Source organism: Periplaneta americana, chromosome 1, assembly GCF_040183065.1.
Source record: "Periplaneta americana isolate PAMFEO1 chromosome 1, P.americana_PAMFEO1_priV1, whole genome shotgun sequence".
Taxonomy (NCBI): domain Eukaryota; kingdom Metazoa; phylum Arthropoda; class Insecta; order Blattodea; family Blattidae; genus Periplaneta; species Periplaneta americana.
The window spans coordinates 123,630,384-123,639,829 of record NC_091117.1 but is presented as its reverse complement, the minus strand read 5'-3'; positions in this window follow the sequence as shown (position 1 = coordinate 123,639,829).

Below are 9,446 nucleotides of genomic sequence, written 5' to 3'. Positions count from 1 at the left end.
CATATTCTCAGGGTTTCTGTTAGTCGTACTATTGCTCCTGATATAACTGGTATCATCGCAAAAAAAAAAAAAAAAAAAAAAAAAAAAAAACAACGAAAGAAACGTCAATAAGCTACGTTTTATGTTAAGTGTTATGTTTCTGTCAATAAAAAACATTCAAGTTACCTCAACACACTTCCTGTCAGATATTACTTAATAAAAACAAAAATTGTAAATAAATATGTAACTTACATTTATTTATTTCGCCGTGTCAAATATACAGTTGCGCTTACACCCCCTCAGCATTGTCTTGTTAATGCGTGTAAAATGCATTGCACAGTGCAGTACACTCTGTGAAGCACTGGTATAGAGCATTGGAGCTAGAGGAGACATTTTAAGAGTTAACAACTAAGGCTAAAATAGTTTACATGGGGCACTTATCCTTGAAAGATAAGTGTCTATGTTATTTATATCCTACATTTCTATTTACGGTGTGTAAATGTTGCTATTTATTACTATTTTAATAGTAAAATATCCTACAAGTTTCGATGTTAAATGTTATGTTTTATTTGACGACGCTCGCAACTGCAGAGGTTATATCAGCGTCGCCGGATGTGCCGGAATTTTGTCCCGCAGGAGTTCTTTTACATGCCAGTAAATCTACTGACATGAGCCTATCGCATTTAAGCACACTTAAATGCCATCGACCTGGCCAGGGATCGAATCCGCAACCTTAGGCATAGAAGGCCAGCGCTATACCAACTCGCCAACCAGGTCGACTACAATTTTCGATTAATGGAATAAACAGTAACTCAAAATTTCACTCGTCAACTGTAGTAATGTGGCTGTAGAAAGCCTGCAACGCTGCAGTCACATACCTCAAGTAGAATTACACTCACCCCTCTGCAGATTAGTAAAGAGCAGGAGAAGCTACTGTTATGGTGCTCAAGCTCTGCAGCGTTGCCACATTTCGCATTTAATTTTCTCCGAAAATTGAGGTAACACGACTCTTTTTTGTTGAGAACAATTAATCCAGAAGAAGTGAAAATAAAGCATTTGTCATATTATCTCCAAATTTATTGGAGAATTATGTTCCACTTGTAAGTAATTTCATTGAATTTCTTGAGAAACTGTCACAGTTCAGATTTAGCCCTTTCAAACTGTCATGCTCGTCTTTCTCAAGGAAAAATTTCTGGAAAACATTTCAATAGAAATAAGGAAGTTCATAAAAAATGCGATGTTACTTAATGGGTTTGGACATGTACTGGTATCACTGTGATAATGCAATAAAAGATACGATTATATGAGCTAGTTTATAATCCATATTTTTCTTGACTTTAAATTTGAATTTTCTAGAATTAAACTACCTGAAGAAATTCTTTTGCCTTACATTTCGCAAAATGTCTGTAATTGTCACAGGAAACATTTTATTATATTTCAGCTCTGGACCCTATGGGGTTTTATATTCCCGCATGCATGATCACGATGATGGACAAACTTATGAACGACTGTAAATATAAAGTGCCTCTTATGACAGAACTTAATTGGCACTTCGTTCCTATGGCGAATCCTGATGGTTATTACTATACTACCGTCTCGTATGGAAAGGTAAATGTTAAAGCTTAGTAGCCTATACTTAAAAATTAAGTATTAGACGGATTAATTTAGTGTAATGCAGCTTCCGAGCACAAGTTATATGAATTAATATGTTTCTATTAAAGTAATACAGATTCTAAAATAAGACACTTACAGAATTCTATCAAATAAATAATATATTATTTGATAGAAACTATACGTCAGGCACATTCTCTGAGCCAAGTTAGCCAATAAATATCCATAATAAATATAATGAATTTAACAATAGATGAGGAACAGAATATTAGTAGTAATTATTTCAGAACAGATGTTACGTAATCAGTGCACTGATAAATTTATTTATTTTTTTATCAAGAAGTGTACAATGTCAGTACTTAACATTGGAAACAATTTGGCCTCACAACACTCTTCTTTTAACAAAGGAAATCGGATGGTGTATTCGCTCACAAATTCAAAGCTATAGATCTTACAACTCTCCAAACAGTTTCCAAAACCATCCGCTCACGGCACTGCAAGAGAGCAGTGAACAAAATCTATTATAGTACAACTTCTGCCAATTATACTATACCATCAGAATTATATTTGTCGCTGGTATATTTTCGTGACTATTACACTCTTACTACGTCATACTACTTTTGACCAATAAAACGGTATGAAAGGACGTATTTCATCCAATCATGGTTGCTTATCGCACAATTTTATCGCGTCCCTAGCATTTGTTTAATTTTATCGCGTCCCTAGCATTTGTTTCTTTGTTTGCCAACATTTGAAACTGCGCTGGTCTGGACGTCAAAAAAAAAATATATAAAATTACAAATCACTCCAGTCGATGCATAGCAGTTTCAAATATGACTCGCATTGGCATTCAAGAACAAGAATTAATAAAAATCACTGATCATACCTATGCATCTTCTGAAATCCGATTTACAAATAAATGAAGAGCACCATTCGGAAATCCTGAATAAGTTGAATACACCATGTAGGCCTAAATCAACGAGTTCCACTTCTATTACGCACACGTCCAATATAACATCAATTGAACCACCAACCACATTCAAATTTGAAAATTGTACATTCAATAATTATTCCTTTTAAAATTATTCATTCGGAAATCCTGAATAAGTTGAATACACCATGTAGGCCTAAATCAACGAGTTCACTTCTATTACGCACACGTCCAATATAACATCAATTGAACCACCAACCACATTCAAATTTGAAAATTGTACATTCAATAATTATTCCTTTTAAAATTATTCATGTTTATTTTTTATGTCATCGTCGTTAATTAAAACTTTTCTAACACTTGTGTATATTAGTTAGGTTATGTTATAGCTTCTGCTATATGATATTATGGATAGTCACGTATCAGAGATTGTTTAATATTAAGATTTATTGAAAATTATCTGTCAAGTGACGTTGATTACTGGGATTCGGATAATTGAAGTGGAATGTTGCATTTTAATAAAAATGAAACTGAATCAACAATGTCTTCTTGACTAGTAACAGTCCACAGAGTTCAATGATGATACCATAGTTGGCACAACTGATACCGGTAACAAGAAAACAATCATAAAACACTACTGCCATCTAGCGTAATGTTGAGATGGTACAATAATAATAATAATAATAATAATAATAATAATAATAATAATAATAATAATAATACTTATTTGTCAGAAACCAGTGTACAAGGCCTGGATATGACATCGTCAGGTTCGATAGTTGATACATTTGAAGACAGTTGTATTTTCATAAGCCAATTAATATTTTATTGTATTGGAGTACTTTGTTACTTCTAATCTTTATGTACTTTCTTCTAATCGTGTAATAGTCAATTAAATCCCACTCGAGTTTTGATTTTCTCTAGATAAATCAAAACCTCTAGTGAGATTACTGTTGATAAAATTAAATAAAAATATCACGAAATTAACTGAGTTTTCCCTACATACTAGTAAAAATGTGACATCTCTATCAGCAGTAAAATTTAAATGAAATAAAACGTCTAGTTTCTGTTTCCCTTATGTTGAAGTAACGTGCATTCAATACAACGTCTGACACTTGCCACATTTTAAGTCTGGAAAATAAGCATACTATATTGAATCGAACATTATCCCTGTTCAGTATATAATTCCATAGATCGACATGTAGCCTTGGGATAATCATTATCAAACTACTAAATAAGTCACTAGGTTGATAGTAAAGTTCTTAGACAAGAATACAATATTTAACAAGAAAATTAAATGCCAGCGAAGACGTATCATTCTTACAAATACAGTCTATTATTTTCGATGATAAGTATGCCATCTTTCTGTCAATAATTCAATTTGGTGGCAATACCATTATTTGGATTTTGATACAAAACACTCTTGTAATGAACGGTCGTACACGCACAACAGATTGAAAGAAATATAAGTAACAAATAAATAAATAAATAAATAAATAAATAAATAAATAAATAAATAAATAAACCGTACCCTCCAATATTGCTGAGCAACTCAACAACATCCAAAACAATTTTTCAATTCACTGCAATTACAATTATCTACAGAATGAACTGCAACAGGTAAATCTGAATGTTTTCCAATTCTTAAATATAGCTTATGTCAAACGTGATCGAGGGATTGGGACGTTGTCATGCTGGTACGAAAGGCCAAGCGTTGATGTGAGAAGTATAGTTCCTGGTAGTAGGCCTACTTGTTCCTCCAACGCGATTCACAGAGGTCCTTCATCAAATGCAGATGGCCTCAAAAATAAAGCCTGTTTCTCAATCTGATGTAACTAATTGAAAATATTGAACCAAATCTTTTAATTTTCCAAATTTCTTCGGCATTTGTGTTTGAATTTAAGAAAATGAAAAATAAAGAAACAGGAATACGGAAATCCAAGCTTATTCCACATATTTTCAGCCGAATTCAGTAAGATTCAATCATAGTTTTGTTAAACAAATTAAACAGTAATTATTATGGTCACAGAAGAGTGCACGGTTACAATATTAATCACCCATTTTCGGAAATAAAACATTAAAAATTGGCTCTATATCTAATAACTTTCAAACGAATCTAAAAAATGTTCAAAACAATTTTAATTAGCATACAATAAGAACATTCATGTGACAATATGTAAGAAGTGAATTTAATAAAGTTATTTATTTTCAGGTACACTCAAGATTAGCTCATAAGGTAAGATGTGAACGACGTCTCTTATGCTTTCCAATTGTTGTGTTTGTTTCGTCGTGACTTTTACATTTCACACGCTGAATATAACCCATACTGTCAGGAAGTAGAATGAACATTATTAAGTATGTAGGCCTACGGATACGAAATTAAAATTTGGAGCGAGTCTTGATGGGAGTCCACCTGAATGTGCGAGTACGCAACGATTTCGCATGACTGTCCACAAGCAAGCTCTTGTTTACTGCACATGGGCAGTGTGTTATAAGCGAAACTTGTAAGGGAGCCCAAATTTTATTTCCGTATCTGTACAGTGTAGTGTTTTCAGGATCATCACGTAAATTTGTATGTGGGAAAGCCATATTGTTTTCGCTATGCACATCTGTCCATTCATCAAATCGTACGAAACCATTCGGTTGATAGCGAACATATTATTGTGAAATGTAACAATTTTATAGGCCTATGAAATTTTATAGGTAAAATTTAAGTTTGGCTACAAATGATGTTGTATGGATTGTATTATAAATTCGTTCGCTTCGTCGCCACGTTTCAACCATTAACAACGCCTGAGATCGCTGAACACCCCAGCACAGTTATGAGGACAAGTTACCGAAATAATCCCAGGTACGATATGGAATTTATTTACACAATATTAAACATAAGGTCATTCAAAGCAAAGAAGGCAGTAAGGTTTTGTAAACAAACTTTATTTTGTACAGTATGAAGCATTATTATCGACAATATATTGCTATTTCTCTGGAAGTTGATAAATTCCATTCTTCCAAAATCTGGCGGTTTTCTGGTTGATGAACTGTTCGATGTTGAGTCTTCAGTCCTCCAACGTTTGCCATTAAGGAAATTCTGCAGAGATCTGAATAGATAAAAGTCGGAAGAAGCAATGTCAGGAGAATAGGACGGATGCGGTAACACATCCCAGTCGAAATTCCGGAACTTTTGACGGGTCACCATAGAAGTATGTGGTCTGGCGTTGTCGTGCTGAAAGACAACTCCACCACTATTCGCCAATTCCTGTATTTTCTCTTCAATGGCTGCCTTGAAACGATCCAACTGAGAACAGTATTTCTCTGAATTGATTATTTCAATAGAAGGAAGAAATTCGTAATACAGAATTCCTTTCCAATCCCACCAAATGGATAAGATAACCTTCCTTGGATGAAGCCCTGGTTTAGGAACTGATAGTGGCGGCTCCCCTTTCTTGCGCTATGATTTTCTCTTTCGGACGTTATCATACACAATGCAATTTTCATCTTCTGTCACCAGCCGTTTCAAAAGGATAATGTTGATTGTACCTTAATAAGGAATCGCAGATGGAAACGCGCTGAACCAAGTTATATTCACTCGGTCAGAAACTTAATGTCGCGAAGATTTACGTAATCAAGTTTTTTAAGTGCCTGGCTACACTAGGATGAGATAAGTTCAGCTCCTGTGTCATCTCCCGAGTTGTCATCCTTTATTCTTTGTACGTCTGTGATCACAGGCTTCCCAGTGCGAGATTTGTTTTTAAGGTCAAATTTCCAGCTCGAAATCGAGTAAACCACTTTTGACACACGCGATTCGTCACTGCATCTTCTCCGTTGGGTTTGTAGGCGGCTTTTCCCTTACGATAATGAAACAGCATAAGATGTCGAAATGTTTCTTTTTGCCTTCCATGTTATTTTTGTACACACTCGCAATTCGACGCTGCTGCATCCAACGTCAAGTCAAAAACTCGTGCTGACATATCCAATAGCAGGTATGGTTATTGAACCAAGTCGTAGGGGTGTTTCGGCAACTATGATAACATGGCTGTACAGAGGGCACTGAGTGAACTTGAACAGAATACAATAAACAAGGGTTAAAAGCAGGAGAAACCTGACAATTTCTTCCAACATTCTCACTGGAGAAATGTCATTTATTTCTTCCTATGAAGATCCATAAGAAGACAAATTATATATTTATCCAAAAACTCATAGTGGGAAAGCTATGGCAGATATTGCAATTAATTCAATTATTTTTTGCGTAATACCACTATCAACTAGAATCTGAGCTCTCCCTAAATGATGTGTCTGATGCATTATTGACTATTAATTACATACAAAACCTAGAAAGAAGTCTTATTTTGAGTGATGAAAGGGAAGAATAGATGAGTTTTAACATCGTATAACAAGGTAATAACGCGTCTGGCGAAAACATCTCGCAATAATCTCGTCATTACTTGATGATTATGATGATGAAGGGGAGGAGAGAGTTTTTCATAAGCTTGCCTCAAGATAACGCTCAGTCTGTTGTACATATTACGAGTACAATTTAAAACGTGCCTTGCATGCCGTAAATAAAATTATACATAAATATCTAATAAATCTGAAATGTTGCTAAAGTTATCTATTTTCGGTTAATATACAGTTCCAGTTTACAGTAATAATTTTAATGTTATTTTTTTTATTGATCTATTGTTTTTCTTCCTTATTCTTCGTACATTTTATGTACAATATTATTACAAATTGTAGTTACAAATGTAGTATTTTGAGTTTACGTTTAAACCAAAATATAACACATTTTTGTACCAATTTCTCATTGAAAACCACTAAGAAAGTGAAGAAGTTACCTTATTACACAGCCATACCTAAAATTAGATCTTTCAACGCAAGGTAAGTATTGTGACAGCGACGTGAGATTCGAACTCACGACCAGCGTCCCGCAAGAAAGCAGATCGCACAGGCTCCACGGAACATTGAGTGACGTCGCGCGGTGGAGAGAAGAGAGAGGGTGTATTACGTCAACGCAACGAGTCTGCGCGCGCAGCTGCTACTTAACGCAGTGAATGTGGAACGACCTTCTCGACTATTCCAGACGTCTGTCGATGTAGAGATATCGAGATAATTCTCTACACACCTGTAGAAGGTTCTCGCAACTATGATTTTGCTATAAAAGAGCAGGCGCCAGCGAACTAGACAGAGTTTCCAGTTTTCAGTTATTCAGTCAGTGAGAAAGCCAGAGCAAGCAAGCCAGCCGGAGTTCGACTCGAGTGTGCGTCCGCATCTGCGTCAGCATCCGAAGGCCTGAGTTCGAGTGCAGTGGACCGCAGTTGGAGGGACCTGAGTTCGAGTGCAGTGGCCGCAGTTGGAGGGACCCGAGTTCGAGTACAGTGAACTGTCTCTGGAGGTCTGTGGTTCGAGATACTGTGAACTCGAGTGACTGAGATAGAAGAACTGTGAACTGAGAACTGGTAGTTCTGATTTGTAAATAGTACTGTGTAAATATTAGTTAAGATTAACAGTTCATTGTTGTGCGTAATAGTCCAAGTAAATTGTCATTGTCGTCGGTGGAGTGTCATAACGAATACTGTGTTGAGTGAAGATCCAATTGTTGACGAGAGCGTTAAGGTGAATTGTAGAAAGGAATTATTGTTGTGACGAATAAATTACATTGTTGTTACTAATAAAATTCACATTGGTGTCAGAACCGGGATATTATCGATAATGGAGAACCTACAGCTGATCCTGCAAGCCATCGCAGAACTGAAAAACGACTTAAGTGACGTAAAAGCAGAAATGAAGAACGATATCAGTGAGGTCAAGAATGACATAAGTGAAGTGAAAACGGAGATGAAAAGTGACATAAGTGAAGTGAAAGGCGACATAAGCGGAGTGAAAGATGACGTCACTACGCAAATTGAAAGCGTTTCGGCCCACGTAGATGGAATTGTCGCCATCGTGAAAGACGAACTCAAAGCCGATCTTGACAACCTAAACAAGAATTTTACAGCAATAAACGAGACAGTAACCGAATTGAGACAGGCGGTAGACCATTTCGATGGTAAAATCCGTGATCTCGAGCGTCGTCAAGAGCAGACGACCGAGTTGCTGGACAAGACGAGTGAGATGATGGATAAACACGCTGAGGAAAACAAGCACATTCTCGCGTTGGTGGATCGCCAGGCTAGAGAACATAAACAGATAGTTGCCGAGGAGGTTCGACGTGCCATGCAAGAAGCGGCCACAGAGTTGAGGACTCCATATAGTGCCCCTGCGGAACCATCGGCTTCAGCCAGACATCACAACGTCAAGACGCCGAAGTTCGACGGTACGACGTCTTGGGCGATATTCCGTCGCCAGTTCGAGGCCATCGCAGAGCACAATGGGTGGACGCCAGCAGAGAAAACTACTCAGCTGCTGGCCGCGCTTCAGGGACAGGCGTCGGAGATTCTTCACAGCGTTCCAGAAGATGGGACAGCCGCTGAGATAATGGCGGCCTTGAAGGGACGTTATGGTGACCATCAACTTGCTGCAGCATTTAGGACCCAACTAAAAACGAGGGTCCAACAGTCAGGCGAGTCCCTACAAGAATTCGCGATGGCGGTGGAACAACTGGCCCATAAGGCCCTCAGGGGCCTACCTAATGATTTCATCGCTGGAGAGGCGGCCTACACCTTCGGCAGCGGAGTTCGAGACCCCGAAATCAGACAACAGCTACTCCTGGCAGAGCATCGTACCATCAACGCAGCTCTGGCGGCGGCCCTCAGGATGGAGGCGGCCAAGTCGGCGGCGGGAGTCTCAGCACCGCACTGGATCAGGAGCGTCACGGCGACGGATGCTGGGGGGCGCCAACCGAAGCCACCCGAGCGGCAGTCAACGGAGCGGCGGAGACGACGGGCGCCCACCTGCTGGTCCTGTGGCAAACCGGGACACTTGAGAAGGG